A 26,030-nucleotide genomic window follows, 5' to 3' on the forward strand; every position below is an offset into this window, starting at 1 on the left:
TATTAAGGGGGCTGCCACCTATGTGGTAATTCATGGGTGCTTTGTTTTTCCCAAATGGGATGACTATGCATTTTTTGGCATTTATCTTGAGACCATGTCTTTGACACCAGGTGTCTGTCTCAGTAAGGCCCTTTTGGAGAATGTCCGTGTCAGCCAGAGAGTCAATTATGGCTCCCAGTTTGCAGTCATCGGTGAACTTGGTTAGCCAGAGTCCTGTGTTTGCCTGTACTTCTGAGAAGTATATGCCGAAGAGTAGGGGTCCCAGGACTGAGCCTTGTGGGACACCACTTGTGATTGGTTTGGAGCCAGACCTGGAGCCCGCTATTCTTACCGTGTGAGTTCTGTCTGTAAGCCAGTTGACAGCCCATCTCGTGATGTTCAGGGTGGTGAGTTTTTCTATAATCCCCGAATGGGGAATGGTGTCAAAAGCCTTGGTGAGGTCAAGGTAGGCTGTGTGAACCACCTTCCCCTCATCTATGGCCTTGGTGATTGTCTCAAAGAATTCAACCAGGTTTAGTAGGCATGATCTGCCCTTAACAAAGCCAAACTGGATTGGGTCAAGTGTTTGGAGGTTCCCAATGTCTTTGTTAATGAGTTCCATGATGATGCGCTCCATAGCCTTGCAGACCAGGCTAGTCAGGCTTATGAGGCGATAGTTACCAGGGTCAGTTGTGGCCCCTCCTTGTCTTTCAGTTCTTGGTGTTGATACTAGAGTCCTTATTACTGTGAATATTTTTGAGGCTATATTACCTGGAATGACTATTATATGAAGCACTGTTTTACTGATATGTAACTCTCTTCATCTGGACTTATTCATCTCACACAACTCAGGTGAAGTGTTATGTAGTACTAACACAGATTTTTAAACTGGGTTGTGCAATACTTCACAGAAGTTTGAGAGAAGGGTTACTTAATTACTACCCTGAGAATTTCATACCAAAATTATCAGGGAGGAGGTATTTTAAACTGAAATACAATCAAAGAACATATAATTATCATACATAAAGTACTATATGTAAAATTCAAATTGCAAAAAATATAGCTGTCCATTTTCCAAGTGTGATTAGACAATTAAGAGTGTGCAAGTTAGAATGTGCAGAGGAACTATTTTATATTAAAATACACTAAACTATATAACAGTCAAACATAAACTACTATTTTCAAAACTCAGACTGTAAAAAAGTTATACATTTTACAACAGCAATAAGACACTCAGAGGTGTATGGTGCAGATATTATATTTTACCATAAATCATATTTTTCGAGCTCATGCCTTGTGTGTGTGTGTGTGTGTAATGCCCCAGGTGTACATGGTGGTGGGTAGAGAATAAGGCTTGAACCCTGTACCTTGGGCCCAAGTGGCAAGAGCCTGAATTCCCTACCCACCACCATTTGTAAAAATGCTGCAGGATTTTCACTCATACTTTTTCTGTTCCTCATAAAATCTGTGGTTTCTGCATTTGTGTCCTTGTTGCCTGACAGCTACATGTTCTCTGGTTTTATTCTTGGCTGTCTGGAGTGTTTCTCCCTGGACCTTTGCTAAAAAATTAGCTTTTTTTCAAAGTCAGACTATCCTGGTTAACAAATGTTAAAAAAATGGAGACATTTCAATATCAGACTTCATATTCTTCAGAAAGTGCATGGTAACAAAAGATAAAAGCTTTTATTCTAGCAAATTTCTAAGTGTACAAGATGGATATTTGAAATGTATTCCTGTGTTTCGGACTGTATTTGGCTTCATCCAGGTTTTGTGCTAGGGTTGAGAGTTTTATGGTAAGAACTGAATTCATTGAATATGTTTGGGGGCTGTATTCACCCAGTATTGGCTTTGTTCAGGTATTTATTGGCTTCATCCAGTTTTTTTACTAATGTTGAGAGCTATGGTAAGAACTGATTTCACTGAATGTTTGGGGGCTATATTCTCTCATTACTGGCTTTGTCCGGGTGTTATTTGCTAAGAGGTTGAGAGCTATGGTGAGAACTGAATTCACTGAATGTTTGGTGGTTGTAGTCACCCATTATTGGCTTTTTTCAGGTCTTTTGTGCCAAGAGGTTGACAGCTGTGCTATGGTGAGAACTGAATTCACTAAATGGTAAAGTTTCAGTCTTCCTCTTTTACAAAACAGCTGATTTGGCATAGTGGTATGTTGCTTTGACTGTTTTGCACGGGGTCCCCTGGGTTCAAGATGTGGCAGTGAAATGTATGGTGGTAACGCAGCATTTTATTCTAGCAACTTTCAAACATTGTACAAGCAATGTTTAAAATGTGTCCCTGGTTTTTGGCCTTTGTCCCCCAATACATTTCGGCTTTTTCCAGATTTCTTGTGCTGCAAAGTTCAGAGATACAGCTGAGTGTCGAGTAGATTTTACAAGGAGCTGAGAGCTGCAGGGGAGCAAAAGTTTAGTGCTGCTTATGTTTAGTCTGCTTGCATTGTTAATAGCACAACAGATAGTGTACTTGCTTTAGATGCTGAAGGCTGTGGGTTCTACTCCCACAGTAGGTAAATGCATTGCTGGTGCTGTATTGTGTTGTAAAGGGGGTGGATGCTGCAGTCCTTTTGGCAAAGATGCCTAGTAACTATGAACCAGTTAACAGTTTGCTATCCATTCTCTATTGTGGTATTACTAGCTTTTCATTTTTTTATTGCATGCAACAAAGGCAATTTATTCTTTAAGGGTAACAGGCAGTTTATTTGTAGATTAAACAATGACATATAAAGTGTTTGCTAGCAGCAACCTCTTTATTAGTTACAAATTTCTTCAATGTGGATTTTACTACAGAGATTGTGTATCAGTTTTACTGATACTGGTGGACTTGAGTAGACTTTTTATGATGGAAATGTTCTGAATTGGGCAGTTTTGTCATTGGTGGATGCTTTTTGCTTGATTGTTTACTGGAAAAATTTTCAAAACAATAAATTTTAAAATGCCCTTTAACAACTGTACTGTATTGTACAAGGAATATAATGTAATACAGTCAGGAAGGTGTATCAAACAGCATGTGTATGTTATGTTCGAGGGGCCTATGATTTTGAAGACAGCCCAGAGTTAATATTTGCCATTGGTAAAATGCATTTTCTCTGAAAGTGGGTTTCAGTGCTGTTTCAATGCATGAGTTTCAAGGGCAGAGAAGTTTTAATGTTAGTCTATTTTCATTGTGAGACTGCATTGCTTTAACAGATATGTATTAGGGTTTGTGCTGTAAAATGCAAAGTAAAACTTTCAAATGAAATCCTAAATCATCGCAGAAGTAAAGCAGTATGCACATTAGTGTTTATGGTAAATGGGGCAAAATAACCAAGGAATGGGACATTGGAATGGCTGCAGGCGGGGGGGGCTCCATTTGTCCATTATTTTTTTTCGGGAGATAGCAAACTCAGACAGCCCGGTTGAACTATACCTCTCAGTTGTCCATATCTTTGCAGAATGAATAGATATTTGCTGCTTATTTTTGGTTTGTTCCTCATAAAATTTGTGGTTTTCTAGCAAATCATTTAGGAATGAAGCCATTAAATGACAGACATTGAGTTTCAGATGTCATAACCTTCAGAAAAATGCATGCTAATGCAAGACTGTCTTTAAGTTTATACAAGAGCAATTTTTAGTAGTGTTTGTATGTTCCCCTATATATTTGGCCTTGTTCAGATTTCCTGCATTAAGAGGTTGAGAGGTACGTGCAAATCACTTTGTAGATTAGGAATATCCAAACATCTCAATTGTCCCCAATTCTGGCTCAAAATGTTGCTCTCCCCTAATAATCCCTCCTCCAAAATTGCAATTTTGGAAGAAAATGTGGAGGGTTTACAATTATAACTGTAATGATCAGTTATAGATTACCTTTATTTCAGAAATGCATGTGGATGCCCTTATTTTGTTAGCTGCTTCAAGTTAACTGTTAATATTAAAAGGTGTCCCTTTTTGACAGGTATTTTGCATCACATTTTGGTCTGTTTTTCATAAAATTGTGGTTTTCTGGCAAATTAGTGGCAAGTCATTAAAGATTGAAGTTAGAAAATAATGGCAGACATTTGAGTTTCAGATTTTATACCCTTCAGAAAATTTGTACTAATGCAAGATCTACCTGTTCTATTTAAGTTAATAAGAGCAATATTTAAAAATTGGCCTTATTTTTGGGCCTGTGTCCCACTTCTATGTATGGCTTTGTCCAGATTTCTTGCTCTGAAGTTGAGAGGTAGGAGTGTCAGAGCCATCACTGTCAGCCAGAGACATTTCAAATTATGACATACTTATTGCACCCCAGCCCCATTGTAGTGGCTCGGAATGTGTCCAAGGAAGGCAAGGAGCAGTTATGCAGTGTAAGTGTGCAGGGTATTCCCCCATCCAAGGTAGATCACAAATACGACTGTGGCTTTTGATCTGTCCTTGATTTTGCAAAATGTTCTGGTTTTCTATCAGATTTTTATACTGTTGATTTATGCTTCTTATTATTCAGGAACTGCATGCTGTCACAGTGCCCTGTTCTGTTTAAGTAGCCATGGTTTAATGAACATCAGGTAAGCGTGTCGGAGATTGTAAGATGCAAGTAAGCTTGTCAGACATTGTAAGATGCAAGTAAGCTTTAGTAAGCATATTGTTAAAGAATTACCAGCATTGCAAGCCTTTTCGTTGTTGCCATGCAGAGAATATTTACATAGCTAGATAATGTATAAGCCTTGGGTATTGAAATGCATATGACAGTATTTGTAATAAAAGGACAGGATTACAGTATTTTTAGAAGCTCATTACATTTTATTGGATACCAGTGTCTTATAGCAGTGTCTGTGTGTTAGTACACTTGTAGTTGGGTGGCTTTAATAGTATATGGTAAATAAGCATTGCTACCTTACTTAAAAGCCAAGCCCTGCAACAACTAGCTCCACACTGAAGTCAAAACACAATAGCTCTGGTGGGTAAATGTACTCTGTAGTAATCAAAAAAAGGCAAATGTTTGAAATAACTACAGCTTATGTGCAAACACAATAGGTAGTGATGAAACAATACTCTGCTAAAAATGCTTTAATGCTCCACATTGCTGAGCTGCAATCACTAGCTACCAGGATTTCACCCACTTCAGATCAAGCACGGTGCCGTTCAGTGCAACCTTCCCAGAACTAATTCAAGTCTGACCAGAATTATTTGGTGTGTGTATAAGAGGGAGGTAGCATACCCCTCAGCTGTCCAGATTTTTGCCCCATATTCCTCTTAAAAAGGATTGAAGTTGCTAAATAATGAGACCTTTCAGTTTTAGATGTCATGTCATTTAGAAAAATGCATACTAACACAAATCCTGTTACTCTTGCAATTTTCTAAGTTTCTGAGAGCCATATTTATAATCTGTCCCTATTTATTTTAGGCTTTGTCAAGATTTCTTGCACTAAGGGTGAGGCCTTGAGGGGTGTGGTATGTTTGTAAGAGAGAGAAAGTGAAATGCCCAAGTTAGAGTTAGCAGGTGGAATTTATTTTCAAGTGAATTTTCAAGGAACTGTGAGTTTTGAGGGAAATGGAAGTTCACTGCTGCTCATGCCAAGTCTATTTACAATGTGCAACTGTTTTGTTTAGCAAATGGTATCTCTATTGTGGTATAAAGTTTTAAAGCTATGTTAATAGCACCACAAGTAGAATACTTGCATCTTAATGTAAAAGCTTGAGGTTCTATTCCTACAGCATATACATTTGTATGCTGCAGTCCTCAGGATGTCCTCCTTTGGATGAGATGCCTAATAACTATGAACCTGTTTCAGCTTGTCATCCATTTTCTATTGCAATATACCAGCTTACCATTTTTTTAATTTAACATAGGCAATTTATTCTTTGATGGCAGCAGGCACTGAATTTGTAGATGAAACACTGAAATATACAGTTTTCTAGCAACAATATCTTCATTAGTTTCAGATATCTTTAATGTGGAATTATTTAGATTACTTTTACTTCGGCAGCGACACTCAAACAAGTATTGCTGTATAATACAAGGGATATAATTCAATTATATATTATAATTAATACAATCAGGTAAATCAAATAACTTTTGCATGGCCCTAACGGTTTCCAAGGAGCCTATTCCTTGAAAACAGTTCAAAGGTAAATAACCTGCCACTGGCCAGATGCATTTTCTTTGAATGTGGGTTTCAATGCTGTTTCATTGAATGTGAGTTTCAAAAGTAGAGAAGCTTTAATGCCAAGTCTGTTTTCATTGTAAGACTATTGCTTTGTTTAGGTTTAGTAAATGTCTCAGTGTTTGGGCTATAATGTCTGAAATAAAAGTTGTAAATTAAATCCAACTGCCTGTAATCATTGTAGAACTAAAGCATAAAACAGTATGCACACAGATTTGAACAGTGTCTACAGTAAATGGGGAGAAATAGCCAAGTAATGGGACACTGGAATGGCTGTGTGGGCGGGGCTTGGGGTGGGTGGACTTGGGCGGGGCTGTGTTGGTAGGGGGCGGGGTGAGCTATGTGGGTGGGGCTCTGGGTTTGCACCCCCCTGCAAAAAATCCTGCGGGCTCCCTTGCAGGACAATAGTTACTGCTATTATTTTCATCTGCATTTCCTAGTTTGTTTCTGTCTAGGTGTTGTTTTCCATCACTTATTCAGTCCAATGAATTCATTAACATTGCGTATGTGATCACAGCCAAGTCAACACTGTTTACTATGTGTGTGAGACAAACCCCGAAGCTCATTAGGAATGCATGTGACCATATAAGTATGAGAGACAAGCTGCTTCTCATCATAGCTGCAGAGGGGATCTGTGAGAAGATCATGTTGGACTCCATCACAGCAAAATAATGTACAAGCAGCTGTTGTAGAGCATGAATAAGCATAAGCTTTTATAGTGGTAGTCGCAAAACTGCATGCTCTGTTGGTGATGCCTGTGTGAACATCTATGTGCATGTGTTTGTGTGTGTGTGTGTGTGTGTGTGTGTGTGTGTGTGTGTGTGTGTGTGTGTGTGCACGGATAAATGAGGAAGGAAGGAAGGATGGAAAAGGTGTGAGGGTAGAGGCAGAACCAGGGTCAGAAAAGCATGCACATATAATTGACACAAGAATGCAAAGGGAGGTGGTAACAAATCCTGGGATGCAGAAAATAATGGAGACGTGAGTATAATATATACAGACAGATAGCAAACTGAACTACTTGAAGTTGAAAAAATGTGAAAAGCAGACAGGGTAGGTGGAGTACATTAAAGTAACCAGATGTACCAACTGAGGCCAGTTATGACATAAATAAAGGTTGATCCCTGCACCTATACTACAATGCAAATGTGATCAAAAAAGCCCAACTACAATACTGAGGGAACTTAAACATAACACCTTTTGCAATGTCCATTAAGCACTTAACTTATAATCTGAACCACATAAACAGTCAATGTAAAGGAAAACAACAACACCAATCTCCAAAACTATAAAACAACTAATAGATCCAAAGAGGATAAAGAAATCAAACTGCCAAGATGTTAAAATTGCCAATATTTTAATCACTTCTAGCGCCTCGGTGTAACCACCTTCATGTGAAATGATCGCTTCAATCACTATACTAGTTGTTTGCTGTGCATATTACATAGGAAAAATGGAGAATAAATTAAAAAGAGAGAATATATCAGCATGTATACACAGTAAGGAGACACGACAAAAATAACACTCTATATAGACACAGTATAGGATGTAAGGAATTTAGGAAGTTTCTTTTTTGTGTGTTAGAAAAGGTGGGCAGACAAGAGAGAGGAGGTAACTGGCCCTGCTTTTTGGAGTACAGGGACACATATTGGCAGGTTTTACTAAACGCAACAGTTTTCCCTGGTATCAATGACAGAATTTCATTAAGTAATATATTACATCTAAAGACAGAAGTGATTTGAATAGGAATGTTTTCTTTCTGTTTCTTTTAACGTTAATAATTATATTAAGAGAATGTTTACATTTATAAGTAATGAATTTCAATATGCAAATGATTTTTAAAAGTGTATCCTTAAATGAAAAGGACTTTTTTATAGCTTGGACAACAACAATAGGGGAAAAAAAATATATATATAATATATATATATATATATATATATATATATATATATATATATATATAAATGTTTACTCATGATTTTAAATGGAAGAATCAAATTTCTAGTTTAATTAATTGTAAAATGTGTAGATTGGAGCAATTGCTTTAATGAATTGTATATATAAAAAGAGGGAAGTGGGTAAGGTGTATGTATCTGATGAAGTTCTGTTTTGGAGTGTGAATAAAGGGAATGAAAGCGCTAATGACCTTACCTGTCTGGAGTCTGTTTTTCTGGAAGAGAATTACCCTGTGTTTATTGTGGACATTTGGTTTGGACTTTTTATTGTCTAAGCATTCACATTCAAAAATGCTTCATCATGTATAACAAATACATCCCAATCAATGAACATTTAAATACTGAAACAATTAATTGACTAATAACTAATTAATTACCCAATCAATGATGTAAGCCATGTAGCCTTAAAAGAGGTACTAAAGAACAAGATTAATTTAAACTTTGAGCATTCACACACATCCACTTGCCCTAGCCCTTCTCGACATTAACCCATGAATACCATTTTTGCCACTTCAGTTAAACACGCTTTTTATTTTTGCACCCCTTAGTACTCACATTCATTCACTTCCCTGTGAAACACATGAGCTCTTGTGCTCTCTTCTCCTCCCGTGAAAATGATAATAACTGTCCTGCCATTGGTACATTGTTATTTGGGGCGTCTATGTCTAATGTACAGTGTGGCCAGTCCATGCATGAATAAACACAGCCTGGTGTTGGTTTTGCATGCATCATTTTTACTGTAGTGTATCTGCTTAACTCTTGTTTACTGTGTTGTAAAAATATGTGCAATCCACTTCCTGTTTACTAGTACAGCAACATACCATGCCTGCCTCCATCTGGTAGGATCATTCCCTGCTGCTTGCTCCTCCTCTAATTCCTTACAAGCCTCCACTGCCTGTTGTGCTGCTAACAGCTGGCCCAGCAAGAAACTTCCCTGCTATGATTTCTTCCCAGCTATGATATTGTGTAGAACTGTACACAACATCAATAGAGAGTGAATGGGTGTCTTCAGCAGTCCAAACACACACTGAGTAATGTTTCTGGATTACAATAGTGAAAGGTTGTACCCATGGTCTGTTTAAGTGAGTCAATTTCTTATGGATGTCATGAGCCAGGGTACCAGGGCATATCTGGCATCACCAGCAACATGCCCCTTTGGGATGTCACCCCCTCACAAACAGTTGACACAAGTCACATATGTGCAATACATGAAAATTGCCTAGATGATCTACACACACATTATAGATGATTTCCTGAGCACAGAAGACTATCTGGCAGTTGATGAAGTAATCCCCTTTGTGGTACACTTACCTCCTTCTCAGTTCTTCAGGTGATACCTTAATTTCAATGTGGGTAGAGTCTATGTCCCCCAGTGTCTTAGGGAAATGGGCTTCATCATAGAAATTCTGCATGATGTTAGGTCTATCTCCTCTGAGGTATGTAGAGCCACAATTGTTTCCCCACATACATACATGGCATCAAGAAACTGATGAAGTACCCTCAAGGCATATGCCTGAGATACTTCCACTATGTCCCCAGTAGGTCATGAAAGGTCCCTATAGCTAATATACATAAAACCACATACATCTTGGTATCCTCTGAGATAAATGCTGTACAACTCATATGGGGCTGCAGATGAGTCTAGCAGATGCCCATGATTTGTAGCATGCTGTGCCTGTCAACAGTGTAGCAGTTCAAAATGTCAGTGCTGTGAGCGAATGAAATGGCAATTGCTTTCAGATCACCCTGTGTGTCCTAGATTGATGCCAGGCACCATCGGGCACAGCAGCTGCAATATGAGCCTCCTGCAGATACACATTTACAATGGTTGAAGCAACCCTTAGCATTTTCCATGATTTATTCCATATGAATATAATAGGTACATGAATCAATTCAAATAAATGGCAGGTGCAGCATTGTTACATGATATTTAAACATACATTTCTGAATAGCTCTGTTATCTTGTTCTGCCTCATTATTAAACATGGCATTCCATTATACAGTCATTAGCATATGCATGACAGACCATATTATTTGGGCTATCCACATCATGTAGCTTGCTTTTTTGAATCACACACACCCTGCAAATGGCTGATCATTATGTAAGTATAATTAGTGGGATCTGGCAACATTTTTTTAATCCAGCTCTTTGCTTTTTGAGAAATTAAGCAATCACATTCAATCTGTACTGACAGTGTCTGACTTTTGTAGTTTGGTACTTTCTGAGGATGTCCAGAATTTAAACCAACGTGCCCGTTACCTTCCATTGATGTCCCTCCTTTTTTTCATTTCAATGTTCTGTTTTCAGACTTGTGTCTTTTGGCCCAGCAGAAAACTAACAAATGAAATGCCATTAGGATAAAAGTAGAATCAACATGCTGGGAAGACTTTTTTGTTTGCTTGTTTATTTCAAAATCAACCTTAGAGATACCTTGGCTGATATGCATGTACTCTGTAACCATTCCAGATCTAAATGCACTTATATGTCATGACCACTGTCTACCTTATTTGATAACATTGCTGTGGCTTCCCAAACATCTTGATTCATTAAGAATTTTAGAAGTATAGGTTCCCTAGTGTGTAAAGGTCTCTTCACACCTGGCAATTATTGTAAATTACAACTTATTACAGTGGCCAAAAAGAGAATTGCATTCTTACTTTTCAGAATAGAAAGTCCTCAGGTAAATCACCAATATAGCTAATGATAAGGAATGGTTGTACTGGTTTAGCTATTTAAATAGAGCTAACATTATGAGGAAAAGCGGGTAATGTACAAGCACCAAGGCCACATCTGGGACAAAATGCATAGTGATTGCAGCTGAGTGTGCTGTTTTGGCTGTTTTCATAACATTCTGCCTGTGTATGCATCCTTCTTTTAACAGCTCTGCTAAAGTTCAAGCTTCTTTGAGTACATTTGTAACAGCTCATCATCGTCAGTCCAGGGAAATTACCAGAATGTGGATCACAGAGACAGCTGAAGGATTATTTGAGAGAAGCAGACACATCTTAACAAAATGTTCAAAATAACTTGTTGCAAAGAGAAGAACATGATTGCTGATGGATATGACAGTACACATTTACAGACTGGGAATGTGATTATACTGAATGTCTTTAATGAGTTATACTGCTGTTTGTTAGTCAACTGTGTGGTCAAGTTTGGCACTAATATGCATAGCTGGAGTATTGCCAGGAGAAAAAGGAGATGGGTGTGCCTCTGCATACATTGCATGAAGGACTTCCTAAAGCAGGGTGTCACATTTCAGAGAACATATTTTAAAAAAAGACAATGACAGAGTGGAAACTGCCAGTAAGAAAATAACTTAAGTAGTGATTGACCAATGTCAGATGTCCAGTGATAAAATATAAGCACAGCCAGAGGCATACTATGTTTGATGAGGTTAAATGACAGTCACACAACACAGGGTAAACAAGAAACGACACTGCATACTGTTTTATAGTAAGAAGGTACTTTGGGGAAGGAAAGTTTGACATGAAATATAAGTTAATTTAGAAGCATGTTAAGGATTCTTTTTCTTTTTTTCTTTTTGGCCAGCTATTGTTGACTTCAAGTCCCTGCCATCCTCTATTACTTCTTCTCCCCGTGGGGTCACCACAAAAGGGGGAAATTCCAGACATATCCCTTTATTCAGTGGGTCCCCTAATCTAGATGAGAAGGACCCTTGGTTTCAATCTCACAACTGCCAGCTGGGGGGGTTCCATATATACCTTCCTTCATGTCACATTCTGGGCAGATATAACTGGGGTGTGAAAAGGTACTACAAGGGACTAGTTATATATGCAATCCATATCAGCACTGAGATGTACATGGTTCCTGCGACAACACTAACACTTCTATGCCTCAGCTCAATGCAGTAAGCATACCCCCTTATCCTCCTAATTACAGACAAGCAGCCTGAGCCTTCTCACCCCCACAACTAGCATCAAGAGGTGCCCAAGCTGCTAATCAGACTTTGGGTACCTGGGTCATAGTCAGGGCTTTATTCTGTTATGCTACCAGAGGTGGCATTTTAAGGAACTCTGCTGTTTCATAGGTTCATAGGTTCATAGGTTTATACTAGGCTATCTGCCCCAAGGCATTTATAAGCCTAGCCCGAATTTTTGTGGCTTACGCCACCCCTTATATGAAAAAATACTGTACCCATTAGTTTGTTGTGCCTCTGTCCAGCAGTGACACAGAGATGGTTCCCGGGGTAAACCTACGATCTCCCATCCACAGGTCAAGATTTCTCTTGAACAGAGCCAGCGAGGTGCTCTGCCTCACATGGACCGGAACTCTATTCCACAGCATAGGGAGTCTCTGAGTGATAAATCTATCCCTCCAGCACGTCCTATTTATATCCATGCTAAGGTTTAAGTCGCTTGCTCTAGTGGTTTTGGTGGATTTGGATTTTTTGAGGTGGAGCATGTCCATTAATTCCGGGTTGGACATGGCCTTGTATGTCAGGCACATGTCACCTCTGAGCAGATGGTATGCGACTGAATAGAGCTGGAGTTTCTTCAATCTGGCAGCATATGACAGATTTTGGAGTCCCTTTATCCTTTTGGTGAGAAACTTTTGGGGTCTCTCCAATTGCTGCAGATGTCGGGTGAGATACATCCCGAATGGGGCATTGTACTCAATCATTGGTCTGATAAGTGAAGAGTACAGGGAACAATGACCTCACTAGATCTGGATGTGAATCCCTTCATGATCAGGTGGGCAATGTAGAAGGTCTTTCTAACCACTTTAGCAATGTGAGTGTCAAAAGAAAGGCAACTGTCAACCTGGGTCCCCAGGTCCCTGATAACCTCTTCTGTGCTTAGTGGATTGCCACCTATATGGTAGCTTGGGGTTACCTTGTTTTTCCCGAAGGGTATGACTATACATTTTTTGGCGTTTAACTTCAGGCCATGGCTCTGGCACCAGCTATCTGTTTCTGTGAGTCCCTTCTGAAGGATATCCGTGTCCGATGCACTTTCCACTATGGCGCCCAGTTTGCAGTCGTCTGCAAACTTTGTCAGCCAAAGACCTCCCATGTTGACCTGTACTTCTGAGAAGTAAATGCCGAACAATAGGGGGCCAAGGACCGAGCCCTGTGGGACACCACTTGTGACCGGCTTGGAGTCTGACATAGCGCCAGCAACTCTAACCATGTGGGTTCTGTCCTTAAGCCAGTTTGCAACCCATCTTGTGACATATGGGTTTACATTTAAGCTGGTAAGTTTTTTTACAATACCCAAGTGGGGTATTGTGTCGAAAGCCTTTGCAAGGTCAAGGTAGGCTGTATGGACTGCCTTTCCCTCATCAATGGCCTTGGTGACTGTTTCGAAGAAGTCGACCAAGTTCAAAAGGCATGATCTTCCCTTGACGAAGCCAAACTGGGTCGGGTCCAATGTCTCAAACGAACACCAGGCTCCAAAACAGGAACTCACCAAGACAAAATGCAGTAGAATTCAGACCACAGGACTGGCAAATCGGACAATGAGGCACAAACCAGGAGTTGAGAAGAATAATTTAATCCACAGAACAATAGACTGAGCGCTTTCTCCAGTAACACTGGCTTCATCAGAGTCAATGTCTGCAAGTCCCCTATATCTTTGTTTATGAGCTTCATTATGATCCTCTCCATAGCTTTGCAGACTAGACTTGTTAAGCTTATGGGGCGGTAATTACCAGGGTCCGTAGAGGCACCACCTTTGTGGAGTGGGACCACAGTTGCCGTACGCCACTCCTTGAGCACGTATCCTGTGGTAAGGCTGAGATTAAACAGCTGCCTTATGTGCGGGTTTAATTCCTCATTTAGCTCATGTAGCACACAGCCGGGGACACCATCCGGTCCCATTGATGCTGTGTTTTTAGCTTTAGAGAGAGCAGCTTTCACCTGCGCATTTGAGATGTCTGGGAGGCTACACTCCGCTGGGATAGTTATCTCTCCTTTAGGGGGTGAGAGGGGGGTGAAGTTTGCACTGAACCTGTCTGCCAGTATGTTGGCAATGTCTGTGGGTTCAGTGATTTTGTATCATTTTGGACTAATTCTGAGCATATCTGGGAGTTTCCACCCAGGTTCCTAACATAGCTGAAAAAGGCCTTATGATTGTCCTTTGAATCCATGGCAATTTTTCTCTCAAAATTGGCCTTAGTTGATTTTATGAGTGCTCGTATTTTTTACTAATAATGATCAGGGGTGACTTCCCTTTTATGGATTTTGTTCTATCATGTAATAGCTTTCTCCTCTTATTGTAAAGTTTGTTAATGGCTGGGGTCCACCAGACTGGACGTTTGCCCTTTGTGGAAAGAGTCTTGGTTTTATTTGGGATTGCCTGATCCATGCAGTCCTGGAGGTGTTCATAGAAGGCATTTGTAAGGGCTTCCGCAGCTTGGGTTGTGGTTTCCACTGTCTCAGGGGCCTTGAAGGATACCACACCAGTCTTGAGTAGTGTGAAGTTTGCTTTAGAGAAGTTCTTCACTGTGGTCTTTTTTGTATGGGGTGGGGGCGGGATGTGGATTTCCAGTGAGATTAGTTTATGATCAGATCTCACCAATGTGGGATATACTTCCGGTGTGGAGCATTTTGTCCCCATGTTTGTGATAATGAGATCTAGTATATTTTGTCCTCTCGTGGGAACAGTGACTAGCTGTTCCATGGCATTTGAATTTATGAACTCCAGGAACCGTTGGGCTAGAAAGTTAGGGCTTGAGTAATGTTCCCAGTCTATATTCGGGTAGTTGAAGTCACCCAATATGATGGTGTTTGGAGATACATTTATACCCTCCAGTGTCTTCAGGAAGGCTGTGTGGTGTTCCTGAGTTTGAGAGGGTGGCCTGTAGCATGCTACAATTTGTAGAGCAGTTTTGCCTATGGTTAGTTGCACCTGGATGGTTTCGAGCTTTGTGCGTTGCCATCAACCTGGAGGTGTGGGTATCCTTTATGAATATGGATACACCCCCTCCTTTTGTGGTGTGGTCTGGGTTTTGGGGCCGGAATGCATGATATGAGGTAAAACCTAATAGTGCCGGGGTGCTCTCAGGAGCCTTGAACCAGGTTTCAGTTACAGCACAGACATCAATGTTCTCCATACTGAGAAGGGCCTCGAGTGCGTGCATTTTGAGATTTAGACTTCTGGCATTGAGCAGCATTACCCTCAGTTTCTTCCCATTTTTGTTTTCTAGGGTGGTAGGTTTAGAATTTGAGCCTTGCCTAAAAAAGGCACTATAGGGGTGGCAAGAGCCTTAGCCAATATCCGGAATCCCAGGGGTGACAGGTGCAAGCCGTCCCTTGCGAAGCAGCGTGGCTTGTCAAGCATGTCATCCCAGGCAGACAGACACTGGATCCCCTTTGAATGACACCAGACATTAAGCCAATTGTTAAAGCTGATCATCTTGTCTCTATATTGTGGCATCATTCTTGGTGAAGGAAGGATACTGCTCAGGGTTAGGGTCATACCTGCCTGGGCTACATAATCAGAGAGCTCCTCTATGTCTCTTTTCATGTAGTCCAGGGAGGTACGTCTCAGGTCGTTCACACCAGCATGGACAATGACTGTGTCATATTTGTACTTGCCGTGGAGTGACCTGAGTGCTTGTGTTATGTGGCGGATTCTAGCGCTCGATAGGCAGCTTACTGTGACCCTCTCCTTGTTCAGCCTGGTGAGTGGGACGTCAGTGTGTCTGACTATGGAGTCACCTATGACAAGTATGTTTGGTGTTGTATTTGGTTTTAAGGGCTGTGACTGCTTTGCCCACTGCTTTTGTGGTTTATGTGTTGCTTGTGGGGTGTCTTGAGGTAGCAGTTGTTTGGGTGTCTGCTTTGGAGGCCTCTGCTGTTTAGGTAAATTTTTACTCAGAGCCTCCGAGTATGTCTTTGTGTGTTTATGTGTTTGATTCAGTGGTGTGGTAGCATTATGTGAGGCTGGTTTTGTGGTGTGTGTAGTTGCCTTCTCCTCCTGTCTGGTCTTGCCAGTCCTGAGTTGAGAGAGCTCAGCCTCCAGTTTGGCTAAATAGCTGCACCTCTCAAGTATTTGTGTTATGTGGGAGGAGGAGAGGGTTGTCTGTGTACATGAGGCAATTATAACATTGCCTCAAGATTCCCAGATTCACCAGCTGGACCGGAGAGGAGACTGACAACTGACCTTTGGACATGCTAGAATAATATTGGGAATTCCTTAATAATTGAAAACAAGGGCCAGTGGGGAGTGAGGGTGTAGTGCTTTTAATTTTTAGTGCTGACTTATATAATTGCTTTAGTGAGCAAGTGCCAGGTAACTTGAGTGCAATGTGTTACAAGTAACTAAATGCAAAACGACAAACAGTAACTTTCTTTCAAGTGAAACAAGGAAATAAGTACAGTAAGCAATGCAGATATCACTAGTGATCCACAGAAGCTGAGAAGCGCGTATTAGGTGGAATTAGCTTCCAGGGAAATAACAAGCAAACAAACAACAAGCATATAAACAAAGCTAGATTCAGCAGGCCTGGATCTAGTCTATGCTAGAGCAAACAAGGTGTACCAATTTCAGTAAGATACAGTTCAAATATTCAGGCACTATAAACCTTTAACCAGAAATTCCCAGCTCAGAAGGGCAGAGTCCAGCCTCTTCTCCCACAAGAGTGCAGACCACGAACCTTCTTAATGTAAAATAACTGGCCTGAAGCCCAAGTGCCTAAACCAGAACTAATACACTTGGACACTGGGCTCTCAATCAGCAGTTCCCAACTTAGAAGGATGAAAGCTACCTGTCCTGCCACCACAGTGCTTGCCACAAACCTTCCTAATGTAAAACAACTGGTCTGAAGCCCAAGTGCTTAATCCAAAAGACTTAGAATGATAGCTACACTTTAATCAAGTTACAACCAAGCAGTAATAAATACAATTGAATACTTTAGAGAATGTCTGGATTAGTGCTCAAGTTACACAAACAACGCTAGATCCAGTTGGTGAATGTGTACAATGCATCGCTGCCCCAAGGCAGTAAGACAAAAATTCTGACAATAGTCCTGCAGGGATAAGGTTAGAGCCCAGTAATATCATTGCAAGGGTAGAACCCTTGCTACCGGTCATACGTGCAAGGGGCAAGCACTGGGAAAGCACACTAAATAGCAATTACTGGTTTCAGGATCGTATAAATATGGTTTGCTTCTACTTACTAAAAATACAATCAGATTTCAAGGGCTAGCTCTTTTTACCACTTATTTTAATATTCATGCCCTTCATTTCTCTACACTTACTTATTCTCAACCTTCCAACATTACAATGCGGAGTCTCGTCTTACCCTACCTATCTCTTCCAGATGTGTTCTGCAAGCAGCCCTCAACAAAGTAAATAAATGTGGGGCAGCGATGTATTGTACACATTCACCAACTTTTACTGTGTTTTTGGTAAAGTTGGTATTGCAGACCAAGCAGTCAGCAAAGGATTATAATGCTAAACAGTACACTTTTTTTAAAATTTTTGTTTTAATTTTTTTTTTCAGACAGCTGATTTTGTCTGAGAAACTGTGGATTCATGTTTTGGCTGAGGAATTAACACTATATCCTTTTTGGAATTCATGCACAAATCCTACCTTCTGTTTGCTATCCATATATTCACCTTTTATTATCACTGCATACAGAGTCACCATAGTAAATCATTTATTAGCTAACCCCATGGCAGACTGCAGATCCTTAACAGAACTATCCCCAACTCCATAAGGACGATGTGTGTAACTCCCTTTTCCTATTCAGCTGTCCCATTCCAATAAGCATAGCTCTAGAGTTACAGGGTCATTTCTAAGTTTGTGCCTGTTGCAGACCATCAGGATAGAAGCACATGATACATAATTTATGAGAACACCCATAGAGCTGTCACATTCAAGGCAGGTGTTGAGGAACTGGCAGACAGCCTGAGCAAAGAAAAAGACTCTGACCTCATCCTGAAATGCTGTAAGATGGTGGATGACATGGTCCCAGGATAGAACATATTGACATGCGTGTCTTTTTTAAAATAAAGTACTAGGTCAGATGGCTGCACTATATGTGATCAAAGCAAACACGCTGTAGGAAAACATTTAAAAAAATGTTGTGTGGCTTGTAATCTTACCTTTCACTGTTCATTACACCCCTATGTGAAACACAGTCTATTTATTTTTATCTGTAGCTATACATGTAGGAAACCATATCTTTTGCTAAAACTAAGTAATATTTTAATTATATATCTGTTACCATGGCAAGCCAGCAACTGGAAGTTACTGGGAGAAATATGTGGTTAAGTGACTTGCTCACACTTGCAAAAAAGGCAAATGGAAACTGACAGAAAAAAAACAGAACTATAGGATTTACATTTTTAGCAATAGACAGCCTCAATCCTTTTTGATAAAGAAAAAAGGAAACTCCACATATGAGGAGATAAGGAATGCAGTATCAACAAAGACAGCATCCATAATTTTAAGATGAAAATGTGCATATGCAAGCATATGCATACATACAAACCCACACACACCCACACACCCACATACACACACACACACACACACACACACACACACACACACACACACACACACACACACACACACACACACACACACACACACAGTTCTTTTACTTTTTCAAGTGTTGCCTTCTAGTTATAGGCAGTCCTTTAGAAGAATGTAAGGAACTGAAATCTCCTTCCAAGACACTTGATTCACCAGTAATGTTACACAGGACCATGATATATGACTGTCTGTCCTGTAGTTATAGAACTTTCCATGCAATATCTGCTTGCTCAACAGGAAACATAAAGCCTTTGATGCCGGAAGATCAAAGGCTGTGGGTTCTATCACTACACCAGCTGCTAGTAATTATTTTCCATAACTGACACTATTAGGGTGGCACCGCATTTCTGAGTGTACCCTGCTTCAAATGAGATATTTAAACAAGATCCCATCTGTCTGAGGTTGTAGTATCTCAGAAAATAAAAAAATTTACTGAGAGGAGTAGGGAGACTTTCCCCATATCCTTACTAAGATTCACTAGTCAGTGAAAGAGGTGAGTGACTTTCTGGGATTAACCTAGTAAATAAAAGATAAATAACTAAATAAATATCTATTATTTTGCATTCTGTTTTGTATTATTTCCCCTTTTTGCTGCACATGCTTTCTCACTAATTCTTACAAAGTGCTATATTGAGAAGATTAACAGCATGAAAGCACATGTGGCACTACATATCATCACCTTGAATCCAAGGACTCTGTTTATATCATCTGCACACATTTCACCTTTACTCAAAGAGTCATGGCAAAAGCCAAGTCCACTTCTGTCCACATACACTGTTTTCAGTCTTAGTGATTCATGTCCATATGACTACAGGCACCTGTGTTCATATGTGCATGCCCACACACACAGGCAAATACAGGCACATCCACACATACACATGCACGCACATACACACACACACACACACACACACACACACACACACACACACACACACACACAGACACACACACACACACACACACACACACACACACACTGGTACCACTGCTGTGAGAAAGAGATTACTATATATCACTATTTATTTACTTATTAGCTAGTTAATGAATTTGACAGCAAGACATTTTTTCCAGTCTAGACCTAGTTGCAGCAAAAAGAAAATGTAAAGGATCACATGACAGAGACTCTCATTTCTAAAATACAGTGATACACTGAAGTCATTTCATGTTTTTGCTGTTCAGCGCAATCATGGACTAACTACAGCATTAATAAATGAAGGAGAATTTTTGCTAGTCATGTGAGAAACTATAACCTGCTCAGACATTGCCGCATTACCACAACACACATTGGTTCACACAGCTTGTGGACCACTCCTGTTATGTCAGATATAGAAACTATTGCATGAGGTGGTAAAAGCCTTGTGGAGTCTGAGAACTGCAGGAAAATTTAATCTGAACCATGATTTACAAGAAAATAGTTTGCAGTCGAGTCAAAGAAGGAAATTTAATGTAGTTTTTTTGAATGGTAAAATATGCTGAGGCATTGACTTATGAACTGACAAGATATACCCTTGGATTCATAAAGCTCTGCATGGCAGACAGAAATAGTGCAAGAGCTGCTGCACGCAATAGGGCCACAGAGCGGTCCAAGATCGAGCTCCCAGGACCTGCACGAGTACACCTACACTATTCCCGCACGGACACCATTGCTATATGCTAATTACCTCATTTGCTGGTGAAAACAATGCAAATGAGGTGAATTAGTGATCCAGGAAGCAAGTAGGTGTCTGTGCATGAAAATGTAACCTGCAGAAATGTATTCGGTTGCTAACCGAATACATTTCTGCAAATTACAAAACAGAGGCATGACAGCTCAAAATCATGTATTCAATGTAGCAGGCATGCCAATGGCCAAATATATGGCCATTGGCATGAAAAGTAGTTACAATATTATAAAAAAATGTAATTTTTTTTTGGCCGATCTCAGCCGTTTAACCATAGGGCAGTGATGTGCAAATGGGATCGCCACAAAAATAAGAAAAAAAGGAGGAAATAAGGTTTTATACCCAAATCAGCAGTTTGTCATAATAATCAATGGCATGCATAAGACAACAATACCAGAGAATAGTGGTTGCTAAGGGGGAAGGCTCAGTGTGAGTGTGGTAACTATGAATTAGCATTCTGGTTTATGTAAATGAGGGAACTGATACTGAATCACAGATTTCTTCTCAGTGTTAGCTTGCACCCAACCATGTAGGTGCAGCAATACCATTGTATAGGTATAAGAGGTGAGGTGGATGACCTCATAAGGGGAGTGCCATGCAGGATGTAAGCTTACTGGAGCTGTGTGGCCTGTGTTTGCCCTTAGCTAAGCAAAGCTAAGGAAGGGGTTCTCACATTGTTGAGCACTGTTTTCCCTGCTTAAACATTTGTTTAAAGAAAAAAAAAAAAACAGGAAATAGCACCTCTGTTCACATCTGAGCACTAGGTATGCATACCATGCCTTGGGGCTTAAACAGGAAGGCAATGGGAAGGGAAAACAGCAGTAGGAAGGTAATCAAGGAGAACTAGCATAGCTGGCAGGTGAAATGTATCAGAATCTGCCAATTACACATGGAACAGCCTAGCACATTACTATAAACTATGCAAACACCTTTCAGTCTGTTTTTTCCCCACAAACTCTACACCACCAGTGTATACAGACAGGGAAATTTTACCTGACAAAACTAACAAAATGTTAGGGGCTGCTGTCATTCTCATGCATCAATATGTGCAAGAGGCTAAGAGTGGTGAGGATGTGAATGCTGACGACCATCCCACAGTGAGGAGGAGGAGAAGAGTGTACAGACCCAGGGTAACCTACCAGGGGCTACATGAAAGTGGAGCACTATAATGTGGACAGGGACATTCTACAGCAAATTGTTGAGCTGTGCTGGCCCCCACCTCACACACAGAACCAACAGAGGGGAACCCATCCCAGTGGATACCAAGTTATGTGTAGGCTTAAGAATACTAGCCACAGGTGCCTTCCAAAGTGCAACTAGGGATATTATGGGGATCTCACAGGCATCAGCATCCAGGGTACTCCACCAATTCCTGGATGCTATGTCAGCAGATGCTGGTGAGCACATATATTTCCTCAACACCTGTGAGGCATTGACCAGGAATATGCGTCTCTTCCACCAAATAGCTGAATACCCTGAGGCAGTGGGTGCTATAGACTGCACACGCATACACATCAAAGCACCACCCGGTGGGTGGAGTAGGGTCTACATAAACAGCAAGGGCTCCCCCTCCATTAACTGCCAGGTCATGTGCGATGCCCAAGGCATTATCTTGAATGTGTGTGCTGGTAGCCCTGGAAGCTATCATGACTCCCACATCTGGCATATGACGCAGCTGTACCAGTCATTTTCCAGTGGGGACATCCCATATGGCCACCTAGTGGGGGATGCTGGCTATGCACTGGAGCAGTGGCTGATGACACCCCTCAGAAATGCACAAACACCTGAACAAGAACTCCATAATGAGGCACATGCACAAACCAGAATTATAACAGAGCATGTGTTTGGGATGCTCAAGTCACGGTTCCGCTGCCTGGACATATCCAGTGGAGCCTTGCAGTGCTCTCCAGCTACATGTACACAGATGTTCATAGTATGTGCCACACTAAACAATATGAGCCTGTGGAAACAGCTGCAGCAGGAACAGCATGGGGCAAGGCCACACAGCCCCCCACCATTGCCAAGGCTATCACAGGCACAGAGTGACTCAGAGGAGGAACTACCTGAGCCTGCCTATGTAGGCAGAAGGAGGTGTGCCCAAGTATGCCCAGTATGCCCAGGCCTTGGCAAAGAGGCAACGCATAACACATACACTGACACGGTAGGGACCCAGGGAATGACAGCTCTCTCTGACTGGCACATACAGTAAAAGGGATGCCAAACATGACACTACCTGTGCTTTACCATGCATAGGGAGTGTACTATGTACATCTCATATAGTCAGCCCTCCAGCACTGTCCTCAATACTGGCCCGGTCACAAGGTAAGTCACTCTTCCTATCAGTTACTGAATGGAGTAGTATGTTCTGATAGTTGTATCTGTAATATGGACATGAGCCTACAAAGGAATCAGGTGGCTGAATGGGATGGCAGCAGATAGTGGACACCTATATAGGCAGCATGAAATCCATAACAAATACTGGTGTCAACATACTAGGCATTACTAGACAAGGTGACACATCCCACTGCAGTACATGTGGTGGCCCAAATGCATGTCCATAGAACACACACATGTATGTCAGTGCGGCTCACATACCCACCACTAGCCTCAGCCAGCAGGACAGGTGTAGATGACCATAAAGAAAGGCTGTGCTAAGGCCTCCAATTGATGGCAATGGTGAACAACCCCCCTCCAGACCTACACTGGCAGAATGGTTAAGGTGTTTACCTTGCGGACACAAGGTGCAGGGTTTGATTCTCACATGGGGTACTTGGCTAGGCTTAAAATGGCCCACAAGGGCAAATCACCTAGTACTAATCTATGAACCTAATCTATGAACCTATGAACACAGACAGACTACAACAGGTCTGGCAGTTGTATGTTAGTTCTGAAGGGTAAGAACTCTGAAACTGAAATGTAGGTCAATAAAACTTAAGATCTGTACTCTACTGATATGCCTCCAGTCTGCATGATAGTTCAGAATACAATATGACATGGAAGCCAACAGAGTACCAAAAATACCAGTACAGTCATAGCAAATATTTAAAGTCATCAGGTATGCCCCCCCCCCCCACAATCCCATGTAGAAATGCAGTAACATGCAAGTGTGAGGAGTAATATCAGTCGAGCACAAATTACCCGAGCTGGCCCAATCTACAGGATAGATTGTTGCATGTGTACAATATGCAGGGGTTTGTGTGCTAGGTTGTTGTGGGTTCAATATTGTCTGGAAGTGGTCAGCATGTAGGCATGGAGGGTTGTGTCTCAGTGGCCTATGGGTAGTACTGTGGTTGACAGGGCCATGTTCCGACAACTGCAGTGCCAACCGCAATGCTTCTCAGCAATACCCATGTCTGCAGTCATCCATACTCACTGTCCAGATGTCAATATCTGTCACTGTCTGAAAGATGGACATGCCATGAATGTGGGCCCATACATACACACAGTACACAGGTGGAAGTACCCTAGACATGGTGCATAAAATGTATCTGTCAGCTGCACACAACTTTGGAATAGTACATACAGGTTAACCGCACATTGGTTGTCCATTTAGTATGGAATACTGATGTAGTCTGGCCAATCACTGGCAGACCACAAAAGGCACAGTTATGAAGTAATGAGAGACTGTCTATGTCCCTGCACAAGGCAGCATAAGGGGAATGTCCCAGGTATATCTGTGAGTTAGCTGCAAGTAGCTTCCATATCACACATGCACTCAGCTCACCCCACCATCAGCCACAAGTTTATCACAGGTCATATTCTTGCTGTTGAGAATGAGTACAGTATGACCCCATGTCTGTATGGGAATACCCATAGAATGCAGCATGCTGAAGAGGTGTCCTATGCAGGTGTGTCCCTAGCTGTAAGCAGCACCCTGCCTGCATCCAGACCAATGGATCAATATGGACAGGAACTATTGCCATTAGCACCTCTCACACTTACCCTGTCATCCCAGGGGAATCCACTGCCTCGCAACCTGGGAATGTAGGAGTGACAGAATGCACTGGTATTCTACAAATGGCCTGCATCACAACCAAATGGCCTGCAGTCCTCTGTCAAAGACCTGTGCCTCACCCGTAGTGCCAATGCATGGTATCTCATGGGGTCCCAACTAACAACCTAACACAGTCAACAGAACACAAATGCAAGACCATGTTGACAAATCCCAGTAGCATGCCCCCCATGTCCTACTGCATTAACTGTGGACCAATCCATAAATACCACTGGGATGAAGTGCCAACTATAGGGATACTTCTCAGATATCACTCGCATAATGTTAGGAAGAGGATAGAAAAACAGAGTGGGGGGGTGTAGAAGCATTGACATCATGGAGTGTGTGAAGTCTGAAACTCTGAAGTGTGCCCATACTACCCCTGCCTGCAAACCCAGTAATGGGTGGCTAGAAACCTGCTCATAAACCACAATGTGAAGGGGAACTGAACAGATATATGAGCCCTGCCTCAGGCTAACCTGGGTGAATCTGTACAGCTGAGAGGTATGGCCACAGCAGGATATGGCCATTTTCTTAAGTGGATACATGTACAAGAAGGGGATCCTTAGCCACCATACTACTAAGGTGCTGGACCATTTACACAGACCCATCAGAAAGTGTCTGTAGCTACCCCTCCAGAATGGCAGGAGTGTGCAAGAATGTGTAGGCTGCAGCCCACAATATGGACTCAGCTTTATCCATCTTGCATTTCCTGGTAAATAACTGTGAGCAAATAATTATATCTGTCAGTAGTTGATGACCTAATACATCACAGTGCAAAACAGTACATATGTCTGAATATCTCTGCTAACACCAATCATGTAACACAAGCAGCACAAACAACAATAGATACAGTATCCCCCTAACTGTCGCCCATTGTGACTCCATATTGTCAACCTATCTACAGATATCCTGCAGAAACAGATTGTTAGCTGTAGGTATAGAACATCAAACCTTGGACTGGAGTACAACCCTACCTGGAATGGATTCACACATTCAATACAGAAGGTCATACTGGGCATGCTCATACACTTAGAGAAATGAAGGTCATGTCTGACAACACAGTGAACTATACATATCTGTCATTTGCAGATGTCTGTGCACACACGCCAAACTGTACAACATTTATGCTTTACACACACATTGGGATAGGAATACTCACACATATCTAAGCCCAACAGACTATAATATGTCAAACATACGCACACAGAGATGTAAGGAAGAGAGAGAGACAGACAGTGACAAAGAGAATTCCATTATGAGGCCTGTCCCACCCACTACACATCCAATTGGCCTATATCACATGCTGTGCTTATGTCAATCACTGTATGCATTCCTTTTGGTAGCCCTCAGCCCTATAGTGCCTGTATGCTTGTGATAACTGTGTAACATGGTAGTACAGATAAGTATTCATGTAGCATTTGTAAACTCGGTGCTGTCAAATGTAAAGTTGTGTGTGACTGAATATGTGCGTGTGTGTTTCCAGAGGAATGATTTATGGCCCATTCACACACACTGCACTTCCCAATTGCCCTTGTTAACACTCCTGCTGATGTAATTCACCTTGAAATAACCCTTTAGGAAGTCTTAGTCCTATAAGCTCTGCGGTGCTTGCAATAACTGCGTAATGCTGTAGTGTAGCATACTAGTTAGGTAGAAGTTCTAATCCCAGACATAGCAACTGTGTGTGTTTGTGTGTGAGAGTGGGTGTCTTTGTTGATACCTGATTTTGTGGACATTCACACTTACTACTCTTCCCTTGCACCTCCTGTAGCACTGCTGCTGATATCATTCAC

Source organism: Protopterus annectens, chromosome 1.part1 (assembly GCF_019279795.1).
Source record: "Protopterus annectens isolate FY-2018-M chromosome 1.part1, PAN1.0, whole genome shotgun sequence".
NCBI classification, from domain to species: Eukaryota; Metazoa; Chordata; order Ceratodontiformes; family Protopteridae; genus Protopterus; species Protopterus annectens.